Genomic DNA, 17925 nt, shown 5'->3' on the forward strand with positions numbered 1-17925 from the left:
ACAATCTGTGAGGGTTGGGCCAACACAACGTGTCCACACATTTGCAGGCGTCTTGAAATACTTGGAATGACCTGTGGCCCCATGCCATGCAGAAGTCCACAGCTATGCGTGTCAGCATGCTCTGCTCTTCATCCCCAATGTGCCACTTGTAAGAACTGTGTAAAAAGCGACAGAGAACGTGATCAGCAAAGAAACACAATTCTCCTGAGAACGACAATCATCGTGCCGATCGTAATCTCAGTGCATACCTGGATGCCCAACAAGCCAAGCCAGTGGTTCCCAAGCGTTGTAATGCCACGGAACACTTTGCTGAGACCAAAAACCTTCGCGGCGCACCAACATGAAAAAAAAAAAAAAGGATTTACTAGGTATTGTCTCACCTGAATGGCAACAGGCTGCTAAAACTATTATCACACGCACATTGCATGTTAAAGTATGTCAGTAAGGGAGTAATTAAAAGGGCAAATGTGTGAAGTGCAAGGAGTGGCCCTTAGTGGTTAGGTAAAAAAGTACACAGACAAACTAAATAATCCCTTGATACAAATCATTTATTTAGTGCAGACAGACCAAGACCAGCCACAATAAACTATTCGCAGTAAATATAAATTCACAGCAAAATAGGTTCAGTTCACAATATCCTATAACAAGCTGCACAAAGGCAGCGCTAGCAGTGGAAAGAACGAAGAACTGCAGGAGAAACGCCGGGGCTATTTAGAGCCCGATTATTCAACACAGAGGGGGAAAACCAGGGCCAAATGAGACTTAGAGGAACAGGAGACATCCAACAACAGTATAAAGATAAAAAGGAATTCACCACATGTCCCTTTAATCAATTGCCTTGCAGTTCCACTGTGTAGCGTTATGTTGGGTGTATTTTGATAAGAGCATTTGGGCTCTGAGCTGAAGCACTGATCTAAAGAAGACCTCTCCACCCCCAAAGTTATCAGATTTCCTTTGCTCATCAGCTTGGAACCGGTTTGCATCAAAGTGACAGTTTTGGGGTGGATGGCACCGAGAAGAGGCCAAATAGGTTGAATCCTGCTATGAGATGTCTGGAGAAAGGGGCCTGTAGGTGATAAAAACTCTTTGAAGTGGACGAGAGCCGAAATCCCGACATAGAGCTACGAACCCGGGCCAACCGGCATTTCCAAAAGATGGCATGGATTGACATCAGTCATAAATCAAGCCCCCCTCCATTAGGACACTGGGGGCTGAAACCGAAATCCAATCTCAAGAACTCAAGAACCAATCACCTATTGATCTGACAGACTATAAGGAACAGTGCACAGTCTCTCTCTCTCTCTCTCTCTCTCTCTCTCACCTGAACCAGTAACTCGCTGCCACAGCTCAACCTGTAGCTCTGTTGCCCGAACCGGAACCAGAAACCAACCAAGTCTTTGCCAGCAACAGAAGAGTTAAACTGGGAGAAGGAGATTGAGCCGTACGAAGAATTCTTTTAAAGGACTTTATTAAATAAAGAACTTTACAGACTGCGCATGCCCGCCTGTGCCCACCTGATCAGTGGAGTTTTACAGCTGGACAATTGAGTAAGTCGAATGTATATGAAAGTGTTCAGTCATTTAAATAGCTATTTGAGTCTTAAGAAACTTGACCCTTGGAACGAACAGGGCCCTGCTTTCCTCAAAGACTTTGTCTTCAAGTAACTACGGTGGAACCCTGCTTACAAAGAAGATTTTGTGCACAACCTTGGAGCCTTCAAACCAGTGGAAAATCTGTTTGGAAAAGACTCTAATTTCGCGAAACCCCAACTTCCAGGTGCATCGACTGAGTGGAAGTTCTTGGACAAAGCCGAACCGCACTGCCTTTGTTCCAAACCACACGGACCATGTGCCGTGTGCTGTGATCTGAGCCCGAAGACAGAGAGGCCTCTCTGCGACGAAGTTCAGATAAGTTTAACAGTTTGGAGTTCATGATTCATGACATTTGAGAAATCAATTAGAAATGTTATTCTGTGATTCATAACTCTAGAATGTGTAATATCATTTAGTTTTCTTAAATATAAATGTGTGTTGCATTAAACTGTTTTGTTGATAATTTTAGAAATAAAATCTGTCAACCCCGAGAAATATCTTCTCATTCCTGTTTAACTGTTTAGTCTGAAATTGACACAAGTCAATAGACGTTAGATTATTGGTGGCCCTGCCTATCCTTGATCATTGAATAATAATCAGTTAAGGGAAATTGTGGTAACAAGTAATGATAGGATCTTTCTCGGCACCTAAACGTAAATGAGACTGATATATATATAACGAGAAGTTACCTGACATAAATACTAACCTGCGTAGTTATTTAATGTCTGACTAACAATACTAACGAGAGACTCACCTTCGTCTTACTAACCGGTATTGTAGTTAATGTGTTTATAACCTTTTTTGTTTAACGATTTGTGTGTTAGAGCATCAGACTTTTAATCTGAGGGTCCAGGGTTCGAGTCCCTGTTCGGGCGCCTTGTTGACCGAGGGCCATGATGGTGAAAAGCCTGGATGGCCTTCCAGGTGACAATGAAATATGCAGTTGCGTCTAGGCAAGGTGTCTAGTCCTCTTTGCTTCTTTCGGCAAATATCCAGCCTGGGCAAGTGTTGTCTTCCAGAGGCAAGTCAAGCCAGGAACTCTGAGAGATGTTTTTGCCGTTGACGACGTGTCACTTTAGAACAGCACAACATGCATCTCTACTTGACTTGGCACAATCTGTGAGGGTTGGGCCAACACAACGTGTCCACACATTTGCAGGCGTCTTGAAATACTTGGAATGACCTGTGGCCCCATGCCATGCAGAAGTCCACAGCTATGCGTGTCAGCATGCTCTGCTCTTCATCCCCAATGTGCCACTTGTAAGAACTGTGTAAAAAGCGACAGAGAACGTGATCAGCAAAGAAACACAATTCTCCTGAGAACGACAATCATCGTGCCGATCGTAATCTCAGTGCATACCTGGATGCCCAACAAGCCAAGCCAGTGGTTCCCAAGCGTTGTAATGCCACGGCACACTTTGCTGAGACCAAAAACCTTCGCGGCGCACCAACATGAAAAAAAAAAAAAAGGATTTACTAGGTATTGTCTCACCTGAATGGCAACAGGCTGCTAAAACTATTATCACACGCACATTGCATGTTAAAGTATGTCAGTAAGGGAGTAATTAAAAGGGCAAATGTGTGAAGTGCAAGGAGTGGCCCTTAGTGGTTAGGTAAAAAAGTACACAGACAAACTAAATAATCCCTTGATACAAATCATTTATTTAGTGCAGACAGACCAAGACCAGCCACAATAAACTATTCGCAGTAAATATAAATTCACAGCAAAATAGGTTCAGTTCACAATATCCTATAACAAGCTGCACAAAGGCAGCGCTAGCAGTGGAAAGAACGAAGAACTGCAGGAGAAACGCCGGGGCTATTTAGAGCCCGATTATTCAACACAGAGGGGGAAAACCAAGGCCAAATGAGACTTAGAGGAACAGGAGACATCCAACAACAGTATAAAGATAAAAAGGAATTCACCACATGTCCCTTTAATCAATTGCCTTGCAGTTCCACTGTGTAGCGTTATGTTGGGTGTATTTTGATAAGAGCATTTGGGCTCTGAGCTGAAGCACTGATCTAAAGAAGACCTCTCCACCCCCAAAGTTATCAGATTTCCTTTGCTCATCAGCTTGGAACTGGTTTGCATCAAAGTGACAGTTTTGGGGAGGATGGCACCGAGAAGAGGCCAAATAGGTTGAATCCTGCTATGAGATGTCTGGAGAAAGGGGCCTGTAGGTGATAAAAACTCTTTGAAGTGGACGAGAGCCGAAATCCCGACATAGAGCTACGAACCCGGGCCAACCGGCATTTCCAAAAGATGGCATGGATTGACATCAGTCATAAATCAAGCCCCCCTCCATTAGGACACTGGGGGCTGAAACCGAAATCCAATCTCAAGAACTCAAGAACCAATCACCTATTGATCTGACAGACTATAAGGAACAGTGCACAGTCTCTCTCTCTCTCTCTCTCTCTCTCTCTTTCTCTCTCTCTCTCTTTCTCTCTCACCTGAACCAGTAACTCGCTGCCACAGCTCAACCTGTAGCTCTGTTGCCCGAACCGGAACCAGAAACCAACCAAGTCTTTGCCGGCAACAGAAGAGTTAAACTGGGAGAAGGAGATTGAGCCGTACGAAGAATTCTTTTAAAGGACTTTATTAAATAAAGAACTTTACAGACTGCGCATGCCCGCCTGTGCCCACCTGATCAGTGGAGTTTTACAGCTGGACAATTGAGTAAGTCGAATGTATATGAAAGTGTTCAGTCATTTAAATAGCTATTTGAGTCTTAAGAAACTTGACCCTTGGAACGAACAGGGCCCTGCTTTCCTCAAAGACTTTGTCTTCAAGTAACTACGGTGGAACCCTGCTTACAAAGAAGATTTTGTGCACAACCTTGGAGCCTTCAAACCAGTGGAAAATCTGTTTGGAAAAGACTCTAATTTCGCGAAACCCCAACTTCCAGGTGCATCGACTGAGTGGAAGTTCTTGGACAAAGCCGAACCGCACTGCCTTTGTTCCAAACCACACGGACCATGTGCCGTGTGCTGTGATCTGAGCCCGAAGACAGAGAGGCCTCTCTGCGACGAAGTTCAGATAAGTTTAACAGTTTGGAGTTCATGATTCATGACATTTGAGAAATCAATTAGAAATGTTATTCTGTGATTCATAACTCTAGAATGTGTAATATCATTTAGTTTTCTTAAATATAAATGTGTGTTGCATTAAACTGTTTTGTTGATAATTTTAGAAATAAAATCTGTCAACCCCGAGAAATATCTTCTCATTCCTGTTTAACTGTTTAGTATGAAATTGACACAAGTCAATAGACGTTAGATTATTGGTGGCCCTGCCTATCCTTGATCATTGAATAATAATCAGTTAAGGGAAATTGTGGTAACAAGTAACGATAGGATCTTTCTCGGCACCTAAACGTAAATGAGACTGATATATATATAACGAGAAGTTACCTGACATAAATACTAACCTGCGTAGTTATTTAATGTCTGACTAACAATACTAACGAGAGACTCACCTTCGTCTTACTAACCGGTATTGTAGTTAATGTGTTTATGACATTTTTTGTTTAACGATTTGTGTGTTATCATATGCGATCCCATGGTCTTTGATTTGGTCACGGAAGTGATTTGTCTTTGATTTGTTGATCTAGAGTTGAATTTTGATTAGCTTTTCCCTTTTGTATAATTAGTGTAGTGCTACATTTAGTCTTTGTTTTTGAATAAATTTAACAATTTATATCTTTGGAATTGGTGTCTGTGTCCAATTATTACAGAAATTGAGTTCTACAAGATTCCAGGATTCGTGATAAGGTGATACTATAAATTCACTTCTTAAATTGAAATTTATAAGTGTACCTTACGATACAACTGATAGCACTGCAACTCAGTGTAGGTGTGCGTTCAGTCCGGCAAACACAACATTTCAGTTATGAAACGCTTTCTACAGGTGATGTATAAATGTAATATTTTCACACATTTGAATAAGTTTGATTTGATACAAGATTTATGAAGTTGACCAAACAAAATGACATAATATTTTTCAGGGGATAAAAATCTCACGACACAATTGGGTAGTCCTCACGGCACACGGGTTGAAAACCACTGAGCCAAGCCACGGTGCTTCTTGGCTTTGCACGGCCACTGAGACTGCCAGGGGAAGATGGTGAGAAGCTTCCCTTCGATAGCTCAGTAGGTAGAGCGGAGGACTGTAGGTTTCAGGCAGCGGGCATCCTTAGGTCGCTGGTTCAATTCCGGCTCGAAGGAAGGCGTGATTATGGTTTGACATCGGTTTTGGACGAGCTCCCAAATGTCAAGCCATTGGAATTGCATGAGGACAAGGAGAAAACACCGGAAATTCGGATTTGCTGTGGAGAACTCGCATTGCCCAAACATCTCATATGCATGTGACCCTTTTCACCCTGAGCCCAGTTTTCTAAACCGGCCAGAAAGCGGTCTGGAACAATCATGAAGCCAACACATTGTGAAGCACTTCACTGAAGCCCGGGTAGCTCAGCCGGTAGAGCATCAGACTTTTAATCTGAGGGTCCAGGGTTCGAGTCCCTGTTCGGGCGCCTTGTTGACCGAGAGCCATGATGGTGAAAAGCCTGGATGGCCTTCCAGGTGACAATGAAATATGCAGTTGCGTCTAGGCAAGGTGTCTAGTCCTCTTTGCTTCTTTCGGCAAATATCCAGCCTGGGCAAGTGTTGTCTTCCAGAGGCAAGTCAAGCCAGGAACTCTGAGAGATGTTTTTGCCGTTGACGACGTGTCACTTTAGAACAGCACAACATGCATCTCTACTTGACTTGGCACAATCTGTGAGGGTTTGGGCCAACACAACGTGTCCACACATTTGCAGGCGTCTTGAAATACTTGGAATGACCTGTGGCCCCATGCCATGCAGAAGTCCACAGCTATGCCTCATCCCCAATGTGCCACTTGTAAGAACTTTGTAAAAAGCGACAGAGAACATGATCAGCAAAGAAACACAATTCTCCTGAGAACGACAATCATCGTGCCGATCGTAATCTCAGTGCATACCTGGATGCCCAACAAGCCAAGCCAGTGGTTCCCAAGCGTTGTAATGCCACGGCACACTTTGCTGAGACCAAAAACCTTCGCGGCGCACCAACATGAAAAAAAAAAAAAAGGATTTACTAGGTATTGTCTCACCTGAATGGCAACAGGCTGCTAAAACTATTATCACACGCACATTGCATGTTAAAGTATGTCAGTAAGGGAGTAATTAAAAGGGCAAATGTGTGAAGTGCAAGGAGTGGCCCTTAGTGGTTAGGTAAAAAAGTACACAGACAAACTAAATAATCCCTTGATACAAATCATTTATTTAGTGCAGACAGACCAAGACCAGCCACAATAAACTATTCGCAGTAAATATAAATTCACAGCAAAATAGGTTCAGTTCACAATATCCTATAACAAGCTGCACAAAGGCATCGCTAGCAGTGGAAAGTACGAAGAACTGCAGAAGAAACGCCGGGGCTATTTAGAGCCCGATTATTCAACACAGAGGGGGGAAACCAAAGCCAAATGAGACTTAGAGGAACAGGAGACATCCAACAACAGTATAAAGATGAAAAGGAATTCACCACATGTCCCTTTAATCAATTGCCTTGCAGTTCCACTGTGTAGCGTTATGTTGGGTGTATTTTGATAAGAGCATTTGGGCTCTGAGCTGAAGCACTGATCTAAAGAAGACCTCTCCACCCCCAAAGTTATCAGATTTCCTTTGCTCATCAGCTTGGAACTGGTTTGCATCAAAGTGACAGTTTTGGGGAGGATGGCACCGAGAAGAGGCCAAATAGGTTGAATCCTGCTATGAGATGTCTGGAGAAAGGGGCCTGTAGGTGATAAAAACTCTTTGAAGTGGACGAGAGCCGTAATCCCGACATAGAGCTACGAACCCGGGCCAACCGGCATTTCCAAATGATGGCATGGATTGACATCAGTCATAAATCAAGCCCCCCTCCATTAGGACACTGGGGGCTGAAACCGAAATCCAATCTCAAGAACTCAAGAACCAATCACCTATTGATCTGACAGACTATAAGGAACAGTGCACAGTCTCTCTCTCTCTCTCTCTCTCTCTCTCTCTCTCTTTCTCTCTCACCTGAACCAGTAACTCGCTGCCACAGCTCAACCTGTAGCTCTGTTGCCCGAACCGGAACCAGAAACCAACCAAGTCTTTGCCGGCAACAGAAGAGTTAAACTGGGAGAAGGAGATTGAGCCGTACGAAGAATTCTTTTAAAGGACTTTATTAAATAAAGAACTTTACAGACTGCGCATGCCCGCCTGTGCCCACCTGATCAGTGGAGTTTTACAGCTGGACAATTGAGTAAGTCGAATGTATATGAAAGTGTTCAGTCATTTAAATAGCTATTTGAGTCTTAAGAAACTTGACCCTTGGAACGAACAGGGCCCTGCTTTCCTCAAAGACTTTGTCTTCAAGTAACTACGGTGGAACCCTGCTTACAAAGAAGATTTTGTGCACAACCTTGGAGCCTTCAAACCAGTGGAAAATCTGTTTGGAAAAGACTCTAATTTCGCGAAACCCCAACTTCCAGGTGCATCGACTGAGTGGAAGTTCTTGGACAAAGCCGAACCGCACTGCCTTTGTTCCAAACCACACGGACCATGTGCCGTGTGCTGTGATCTGAGCCCGAAGACAGAGAGGCCTCTCTGCGACGAAGTTCAGATAAGTTTAACAGTTTGGAGTTCATGATTCATGACATTTGAGAAATCAATTAGAAATGTTATTCTGTGATTCATAACTCTAGAATGTGTAATATCATTTAGTTTTCTTAAATATAAATGTGTGTTGCATTAAACTGTTTTGTTGATAATTTTAGAAATAAAATCTGTCAACCCCGAGAAATATCTTCTCATTCCTGTTTAACTGTTTAGTCTGAAATTGACACAAGTCAATAGACGTTAGATTATTGGTGGCCCTGCCTATCCTTGATCATTGAATAATAATCAGTTAAGGGAAATTGTGGTAACAAGTAACGATAGGATCTTTCTCGGCACCTAAACGTAAATGAGACTGATATATATATAACGAGAAGTTACCTGACATAAATACTAACCTGCGTAGTTATTTAATGTCTGACTAACAATACTAACGAGAGACTCACCTTCGTCTTACTAACCGGTATTGTAGTTAATGTGTTTATAACCTTTTTTGTTTAACGATTTGTGTGTTATCATATGCGATCCCATGGTCTTTGATTTGGTCACGGAAGTGATTTGTCTTTGATTTGTTGATCTAGAGTTGAATTTTGATTAGCTTTTCCCTTTTGTATAATTAGTGTAGTGCTACATTTAGTCTTTGTTTTTGAATAAATTTAACAATTTATATCTTTGGAATTGGTGTCTGTGTCCAATTATTACAGAAATTGAGTTCTACAAGATTCCAGGATTCGTGATAAGGTGATACTATAAATTCACTTCTTAAATTGAAATTTATAAGTGTACCTTACGATACAACTGATAGCACTGCAACTCAGTGTAGGTGTGCGTTCAGTCCGGCAAACACAACATTTCAGTTATGAAACGCTTTCTACAGGTGATGTATAAATGTAATATTTTCACACATTTGAATAAGTTTGATTTGATACAAGATTTATGAAGTTGACCAAACAAAATGACATAATATTTTTCAGGGGATAAAAATCTCACGACACAATTGGGTAGTCCTCACGGCACACGGGTTGAAAACCACTGAGCCAAGCCACGGTGCTTCTTGGCTTTGCACGGCCACTGAGACTGCCAGGGGAAGACGGTGAGAAGCTTCCCTTCGATAGCTCAGTTGGTAGAGCGGAGGACTGTAGGTTTCAGGCAGCGGGCATCCTTAGGTTGCTGGTTCAATTCCGGCTCGAAGGAAGGCGTGATTATGGTTTGACATCGGTTTTGGACGAGCTCCCAAATGTCAAGCCATTGGAATTGCATGAGGACAAGGAGAAAACACCAGAAATTCGGATTTGCTGTGGAGAACTCGCATTGCCCAAACATCTCATATGCATGTGACCCTTTTCACCCTGAGCCCAAATTTCTAAACCGGCCAGAAAGCGGTCTGGAACAATCATGAAGCCAACACATTGTGAAGCACTTCACTGAAGCCCGGGTAGCTCAGCCGGTAAAGCATCAGACTCTTAATCTGAGGGTCCAGGGTTCGAGTCCCTGTTCGGGCGCCTTGTTGACCGAGGGCCATGATGGTGAAAAGCCTGGATGGCCTTCCAGGTGACAATGAAATATGCAGTTGCGTCTAGGCAAGGTGTCTAGTCCTCTTTGCTTCTTTCGGCAAATATCCAGCCTGGGCAAGTGTTGTCTTCCAGAGGCAAGTCAAGCCAGGAACTCTGAGAGATGTTTTTGCCGTTGACGACGTGTCACTTTAGAACAGCACAACATGCATCTCTACTTGACTTGGCACAATCTGTGAGGGTTGGGCCAACACAACGTGTCCACACATTTGCAGGCGTCTTGAAATACTTGGAATGACCTGTGGCCCCATGCCATGCAGAAGTCCACAGCTATGCGTGTCAGCATGCTCTGCTCCTCATCCCCAATGTGCCACTTGTAAGAACTTTGTAAAAAGCGACAGAGAACATGATCAGCAAAGAAACACAATTCTCCTGAGAACGACAATCATCGTGCCGATCGTAATCTCAGTGCATACCTGGATGCCCAACAAGCCAAGCCAGTGGTTCCCAAGCGTTGTAATGCCACGGCACACTTTGCTGAGACCAAAAACCTTCGCGGCGCACCAACATGAAAAAAAAAAAAACGGATTTACTAGGTATTGTCTCACCTGAATGGCAACAGGCTGCTAAAACTATTATCACACGCACATTGCATGTTAAAGTATGTCAGTAAGGGAGTAATTTAAAGGGCAAATGTGTGAAGTGCAAGGAGTGGCCCTTAGTGGTTAGGTAAAAAAGTACACAGACAAACTAAATAATCCCTTGATACAAATCATTTATTTAGTGCAGACAGACCAAGACCAGCCACAATAAACTATTCGCAGTAAATATAAATTCACAGCAAAATAGGTTCAGTTCACAATATCCTATAACAAGCTGCACAAAGGCAGCGCTAGCAGTGGAAAGAACGAAGAACTGCAGGAGAAACGCCGGGGCTATTTAGAGCCCGATTATTCAACACAGAGGGGGAAAACCAAGGCCAAATGAGACTTAGAGGAACAGGAGACATCCAACAACAGTATAAAGATAAAAAGGAATTCACCACATGTCCCTTTAATCAATTGCCTTGCAGTTCCACTGTGTAGCGTTATGTTGGGTGTATTTTGATAAGAGCATTAGGGCTCTGAGCTGAAGCACTGATCTAAAGAAGACCTCTCCACCCCCAAAGTTATCAGATTTCCTTTGCTCATCAGCTTGGAACTGGTTTGCATCAAAGTGACAGTTTTGGGGAGGATGGCACCGAGAAGAGGCCAAATAGGTTGAATCCTGCTATGAGATGTCTGGAGAAAGGGGCCTGTAGGTGATAAAAACTCTTTGAAGTGGACGAGAGCCGAAATCCCGACATAGTGCTACGAACCCGGGCCAACCGGCATTTCCAAAAGATGGCATGGATTGACATCAGTCATAAATCAAGCCCCCCTCCATTAGGACACTGGGGGCTGAAACCGAAATCCAATCTCAAGAACTCAAGAACCAATCATCTATTGATCTGACAGACTATAAGGAACAGTGCACAGTCTCTCTCTCTCTCTCTCTCTCTCTCTTTCTCTCTCTCTCTCTTTCTCTCTCACCTGAACCAGTAACTCGCTGCCACAGCTCAACCTGTAGCTCTGTTGCCCGAACCGGAACCAGAAACCAACCAAGTCTTTGCCGGCAACAGAAGAGTTAAACTGGGAGAAGGAGATTGAGCCGTACGAAGAATTCTTTTAAAGGACTTTATTAAATAAAGAACTTTACAGACTGCGCATGCCCGCCTGTGCCCACCTGATCAGTGGAGTTTTACAGCTGGACAATTGAGTAAGTCGAATGTATATGAAAGTGTTCAGTCATTTAAATAGCTATTTGAGTCTTAAGAAACTTGACCCTTGGAACGAACAGGGCCCTGCTTTCCTCAAAGACTTTGTCTTCAAGTAACTACGGTGGAACCCTGCTTACAAAGAAGATTTTGTGCACAACCTTGGAGCCTTCAAACCAGTGGAAAATCTGTTTGGAAAAGACTCTAATTTCGCGAAACCCCAACTTCCAGCTGCATCGACTGAGTGGAAGTTCTTGGACAAAGCCGAACCGCACTGCCTTTGTTCCAAACCACACGGACCATGTGCCGTGTGCTGTGATCTGAGCCCGAAGACAGAGAGGCCTCTCTGCGACGAAGTTCAGATAAGTTTAACAGTTTGGAGTTCATGATTCATGACATTTGAGAAATCAATTAGAAATGTTATTCTGTGATTCATAACTCTAGAATGTGTAATATCATTTAGTTTTCTTAAATATAAATGTGTGTTGCATTAAACTGTTTTGTTGATAATTTTAGAAATAAAATCTGTCAACCCCGAGAAATATCTTCTCATTCCTGTTTAACTGATTAGTATGAAATTGACACAAGTCAATAGACGTTAGATTATTGGTGGCCCTGCCTATCCTTGATCATTGAATAATAATCAGTTAAGGGAAATTGTGGTAACAAGTAACGATAGGATCTTTCTCGGCACCTAAACGTAAATGAGACTGATATATATATAACGAGAAGTTACCTGACATAAATACTAACCTGCGTAGTTATTTAATGTCTGACTAACAATACTAACGAGAGACTCACCTTCGTCTTACTAACCGGTATTGTAGTTAATGTGTTTATAACCTTTTTTGTTTAACGATTTGTGTGTTAGAGCATCAGACTCTTAATCTGAGGGTCCAGGGTTCGAGTCCGTGTTCGGGCGCCTTGTTGACCGAGGGCCATGATGGTGAAAAGCCTGGATGGCCTTCCAGGTGACAATGAAATATGCAGTTGCGTCTAGGCAAGGTGTCTAGTCCTCTTTGCTTCTTTCGGCAAATATCCAGCCTGGGCAAGTGTTGTCTTCCAGAGGCAAGTCAAGCCAGGAACTCTGAGAGATGTTTTTGCCGTTGACGACGTGTCACTTTAGAACAGCACAACATGCATCTCTACTTGACTTGGCACAATCTGTGAGGGTTGGGCCAACACAACGTGTCCACACATTTGCAGGCGTCTTGAAATACTTGGAATGACCTGTGGCCCCATGCCATGCAGAAGTCCACAGCTATGCGTGTCAGCATGCTCTGCTCTTCATCCCCAATGTGCCACTTGTAAGAACTGTGTAAAAAGCGACAGAGAACGTGATCAGCAAAGAAACACAATTCTCCTGAGAACGACAATCATCGTGCCGATCGTAATCTCAGTGCATACCTGGATGCCCAACAAGCCAAGCCAGTGGTTCCCAAGCGTTGTAATGCCACGGCACACTTTGCTGAGACCAAAAACCTTCGCGGCGCACCAACATGAAAAAAAAAAAAAAGGATTTACTAGGTATTGTCTCACCTGAATGGCAACAGGCTGCTAAAACTATTATCACACGCACATTGCATGTTAAAGTATGTCAGTAAGGGAGTAATTAAAAGGGCAAATGTGTGAAGTGCAAGGAGTGGCCCTTAGTGGTTAGGTAAAAAAGTACACAGACAAACTAAATAATCCCTTGATACAAATAATTTATTTAGTGCAGACAGACCAAGACCAGACACAATAAACTATTCGCAGTAAATATAAATTCACAGCAAAATAGGTTCAGTTCACAATATCCTATAACAAGCTGTATTTAACGAAGTGGTTAAACGTTACAAAGGGCATTACAATTGTTGAAAAACAATAGCACACGGATCAAACATGCTATCCCCGCCGTTTTATTCGATTTGATTAGACGTTTCGCGACCGAAATGTTTTGTGTGCAGACTGAACGCACACCTGAGCCGAGCATGATCACAATACATATCCACAGTTAATCTAAGCAGTATCATATTGTAACCGTTTCGGTCTGTTATCAACCCTTCCGGATCCAAAACCAGGAGTCAGACACCCTTTTCGGTGGACACCCTGTTGACTTCTCACAAGCACCATCTGCCTTCACAAAGGCAGCGCTAGCAGTGGAAAGAACGAAGAACTGCAGGAGAAACGCCGGGGCTATTTAGAGCCCGATTATTCAACACAGAGGGGGAAAACCAGGGCCAAATGAGACTTAGAGGAACAGGAGACATCCGACAACAGTATAAAGATAAAAAGGAATTCACCACATGTCCCTTTAATCAATTGCCTTGCAGTTCCACTGTGTAGCGTTATGTTGGGTGTATTTTGATAAGAGCATTTGGGCTCTGAGCTGAAGCACTGATCTAAAGAAGACCTCTCCACCCCCAAAGTTATCAGATTTCCTTTGCTCATCAGCTTGGAACTGGTTTGCATCAAAGTGACAGTTTTGGGGAGGATGGCACCGAGAAGAGGCCAAATAGGTTGAATCCTGCTATGAGATGTCTGGAGAAAGGGGCCTGTAGGTGATAAAAACTGTTTGAAGTGGACGAGACGAAATCCCGACATAGAGCTACGAACCCGGGCCAACCGGCATTTCCAAAAGATGGCATGGATTGACATCAGTCATAAATCAAGCCCCCCTCCATTAGGACACTGGGGGCTGAAACCGAAATCCAATCTCAAGAACTCAAGAACCAATCACCTATTGATCTGACAGACTATAAGGAACAGTGCACAGTCTCTCTCTCTCTCTCTCTTTCTCTCTCACCTGAACCAGTAACTCGCTGCCACAGCTCAACCTGTAGCTCTGTTGCCCGAACCGGAACCAGAAACCAACCAAGTCTTTGCCGGCAACAGAAGAGTTAAACTGGGAGAAGGAGATTGAGCCGTACGAAGAATTCTTTTAAAGGACTTTATTAAATAAAGAACTTTACAGACTGCGCATGCCCGCCTGTGCCCACCTGATCAGTGGAGTTTTACAGCTGGACAATTGAGTAAGTCGAATGTATATGAAAGTGTTCAGTCATTTAAATAGCTATTTGAGTCTTAAGAAACTTGACCCTTGGAACGAACAGGGCCCTGCTTTCCTCAAAGACTTTGTCTTCAAGTAACTACGGTGGAACCCTGCTTACAAAGAAGATTTTGTGCACAACCTTGGAGCCTTCAAACCAGTGGAAAATCTGTTTGGAAAAGACTCTAATTTCGCGAAACCCCAACTTCCAGGTGCATCGACTGAGTGGAAGTTCTTGGACAAAGCTGAACCGCACTGCCTTTGTTCCAAACCACACGGACCATGTGCCGTGTGCTGTGATCTGAGCCCGAAGACAGAGAGGCCTCTCTGCGACGAAGTTCAGATAAGTTTAACAGTTTGGAGTTCATGATTCATGACATTTGAGAAATCAATTAGAAATGTTATTCTGTGATTCATAACTCTAGAATGTGTAATATCATTTAGTTTTCTTAAATATAAATTTGTGTTGCATTAAACTGTTTTGTTGATAATTTTAGAAATAAAATCTGTCAACCCCGAGAAATATCTTCTCATTCCTGTTTAACTGTTTAGTCTGAAATTGACACAAGTCAATAGACGTTAGATTATTGGTGGCCCTGCCTATCCTTGATCATTGAATAATAATCAGTTAAGGGAAATTGTGGTAACAAGTAACGATAGGATCTTTCTCGGCACCTAAACGTAAATGAGACTGATATATATATAACGAGAAGTTACCTGACATAAATACTAACCTGCGTAGTTATTTAATGTCTGACTAACAATACTAACGAGAGACTCACCTTCGTCTTACTAACCGGTATTGTAGTTAATGTGTTTATAACCTTTTTTGTTTAACGATTTGTGTGTTATCATATGCGATCCCATGGTCTTTGATTTGGTCACGGAAGTGATTTGTCTTTGACTTGTTGATCTAGAGTTGAATTTTGATTAGCTTTTCCCTTTTGTATAATTAGTGTAGTGCTACATTTAGTCTTTGTTTTTGAATAAATTTAACAATTTATATCTTTGGAATTGGTGTCTGTGTCCAATTATTACAGAAATTGAGTTCTACAAGATTCCAGGATTCGTGATAAGGTGATACTATAAATTCACTTCTTAAATTGAAATTTATAAGTGTACCTTACGATACAACAGATAGCACTGCAACTCAGTGTAGGTGTGCGTTCAGTCCGGCAAACACAACATTTCAGTTATGAAACGCTTTCTACAGGTGATGTATAAATGTAATATTTTCACACATTTGAATAAGTTTGATTTGATACAAGATTTATGAAGTTGACCAAACAAAATGACATAATATTTTTCAGGGGATAAAAATCTCACGACACAATTGGGTAGTCCTCACGGCACACGGGTTGAAAACCACTGAGCCAAGCCACGGTGCTTCTTGGCTTTGCACGGCCACTGAGACTGCCAGGGGAAGATGGTGAGAAGCTTCCCTTCGATAGCTCAGTAGGTAGAGCGGAGGACTGTAGGTTTCAGGCAGCGGGCATCCTTAGGTCGCTGGTTCAATTCCGGCTCGAAGGAAGGCGTGATTATGGTTTGACATCGGTTTTGGACGAGCTCCCAAATGTCAAGCCATTGGAATTGCATGAGGACAAGGAGAAAACACCGGAAATTCGGATTTGCTGTGGAGAACTCGCATTGCCCAAACATCTCATATGCATGTGACCCTTTTCACCCTGAGCCCAGTTTTCTAAACCGGCCAGAAAGCGGTCTGGAACAATCATGAAGCCAACACATTGTGAAGCACTTCACTGAAGCCCGGGTAGCTCAGCCGGTAGAGCATCAGACTTTTAATCTGAGGGTCCAGGGTTCGAGTCCCTGTTCGGGTGCCTTGTTGACCGAGGGCCATGATGGTGAAAAGCCTGGATGGCCTTCCAGGTGACAATGAAATATGCAGTTGCGTCTAGGCAAGGTGTCTAGTCCTGTTTGCTTCTTTCGGCAAATATCCAGCCTGGGCAAGTGTTGTCTTCCAGAGGCAAGTCAAGCCAGGAACTCTGAGAGATGTTTTTGCCGTTGACGACGTGTCACTTTAGAACAGCACAACATCCATCTCTACTTGACTTGGCACAATCTGTGAGGGTTGGGCCAATACAACGTGTCCACACATTTGCAGGCGTCTTGAAATACTTGGAATGACCTGTGGCCCCATGCCATGCAGAAGTCCACAGCTATGCGTGTCAGCATGCTCTGCTCCTCATCCCCAATGTGCCACTTGTAAGAACTTTGTAAAAAGCGACAGAGAACATGATCAGCAAAGAAACACAATTCTCCTGAGAACGACAATCATCGTGCCGATCGTAATCTCGTGTGTGTCTCGAATGGCAACAGGCTGCTAAAACTATTATCACACGCACATTGCATGTTAAAGTATGTCAGTAAGGGAGTAATTAAAAGGGCAAATGTGTGAAGTGCAAGGAGTGGCCCTTAGTGGTTAGGTAAAAAAGTACACAGACAAACTAAATAATCCCTTGATACAAATAATTTATTTAGTGCAGACAGACCAAGACCAGCCACAATAAACTATTCGCAGTAAATATAAATTCACAGCAAAATAGGTTCAGTTCACAATATCCTATAACAAGCTGCACAAAGGCAGCGCTAGCAGTGGAAAGAACGAAGAACTGCAGGAGAAACGCCGGGGCTATTTAGAGCCCGATTATTCAACACAGAGGGGGAAAACCAGGGCCAAATGAGACTTAGAGGAACAGGAGACATCCAACAACAGTATAAAGATAAAAAGGAATTCACCACATGTCCCTTTAATCAATTGCCTTGCAGTTCCACTGTGTAGCGTTATGTTGGGTGTATTTTGATAAGAGCATTTGGGCTCTGAGCTGAAGCACTGATCTAAAGAAGACCTCTCCACCCCCAAAGTTATCAGATTTCCTTTGCTCATCAGCTTGGAACTGGTTTGCATCAAAGTGACAGTTTTGGGGAGGATGGCACCGAGAAGAGGCCAAATAGGTTGAATCCTGCTATGAGATGTCTGGAGAAAGGGGCCTGTAGGTGATAAAAACTCTTTGAAGTGGACGAGAGCCGAAATCCCGACATAGAGCTACGAACCCGGGCCAACCGGCATTTCCAAAAGATGGCATGGATTGACATCAGTCATAAATCAAGCCCCCCTCCATTAGGACACTGGGGGCTGAAACCGAAATCCAATCTCAAGAACTCAAGAACCAATCACCTATTGATCTGACAGACTATAAGGAACAGTGCACAGTCTCTCTCTCTCTCTCTCTCTCTCTCTCTCTCTCTCTTTCTCTCTCACCTGAACCAGTAACTCGCTGCCACAGCTCAACCTGTAGCTCTGTTGCCC

General features: G+C 43.2%; 6 non-coding genes across 6 annotated transcripts; all 6 read left to right on the top strand.

Annotated features, from left to right (window-relative positions):
* Window positions 1-5733: 5733 nt before the first annotated feature.
* Window positions 5734-5822, top strand: trnay-gua (transfer RNA tyrosine (anticodon GUA)). Its single transcript is given in 2 exon segments — window positions 5734-5770; window positions 5787-5822. It is a non-coding gene; the product is annotated as a tRNA-Tyr (tRNA).
* A 235-nt stretch (window positions 5823-6057) lies between these two features.
* Window positions 6058-6130, top strand: trnak-uuu (transfer RNA lysine (anticodon UUU)). Its single transcript has one exon. It is a non-coding gene; the product is annotated as a tRNA-Lys (tRNA).
* Window positions 6131-9368: 3238 nt separating this feature from the next.
* trnay-gua (transfer RNA tyrosine (anticodon GUA)) lies at window positions 9369-9457 on the top strand. Its single transcript is given in 2 exon segments — window positions 9369-9405; window positions 9422-9457. It is a non-coding gene; the product is annotated as a tRNA-Tyr (tRNA).
* A 235-nt stretch (window positions 9458-9692) lies between these two features.
* trnak-cuu (transfer RNA lysine (anticodon CUU)) lies at window positions 9693-9765 on the top strand. Its single transcript has one exon. It is a non-coding gene; the product is annotated as a tRNA-Lys (tRNA).
* A 6273-nt stretch (window positions 9766-16038) lies between these two features.
* trnay-gua (transfer RNA tyrosine (anticodon GUA)) lies at window positions 16039-16127 on the top strand. The gene is given in 2 exon segments: window positions 16039-16075; window positions 16092-16127. It is a non-coding gene; the product is annotated as a tRNA-Tyr (tRNA).
* A 235-nt stretch (window positions 16128-16362) lies between these two features.
* trnak-uuu (transfer RNA lysine (anticodon UUU)) lies at window positions 16363-16435 on the top strand. The gene has a single exon. It is a non-coding gene; the product is annotated as a tRNA-Lys (tRNA).
* The last annotated feature ends 1490 nt before the right edge of the window (window positions 16436-17925 follow it).

This window comes from Amia ocellicauda, unplaced genomic scaffold, assembly GCF_036373705.1.
Source record: "Amia ocellicauda isolate fAmiCal2 unplaced genomic scaffold, fAmiCal2.hap1 HAP1_SCAFFOLD_108, whole genome shotgun sequence".
NCBI lineage: Eukaryota > Metazoa > Chordata > Actinopteri > Amiiformes > Amiidae > Amia > Amia ocellicauda.